Raw genomic sequence first — 217 nt, 5'->3', positions numbered from 1 at the left:
CCTACAGCCTTCCTGCCTCCCGCACTCACAGGTGTCCCGCTGACCCGACCAGGGCCTTGTCCCCTCCGCACTGGGTGACGCCCACGGCATGTAAACGCATAGGTCGGCCCCTCAGCCTCCCGCCCCCCCCAGGGGCACTCAGGGCAAGGCCTCTAACGCCACGTCCAGCCAGGTGGGTTGTACTGACACCCCCCCCCACCCCCGCGCATCTCTGCTG

The sequence above is a fragment of the Alligator sinensis genome, unplaced genomic scaffold (assembly GCF_000455745.1).
Source record: "Alligator sinensis unplaced genomic scaffold, ASM45574v1 scaffold646_1, whole genome shotgun sequence".
Lineage (NCBI taxonomy): Eukaryota > Metazoa > Chordata > Crocodylia > Alligatoridae > Alligator > Alligator sinensis.
This window is presented reverse-complemented; position numbering follows the sequence as displayed.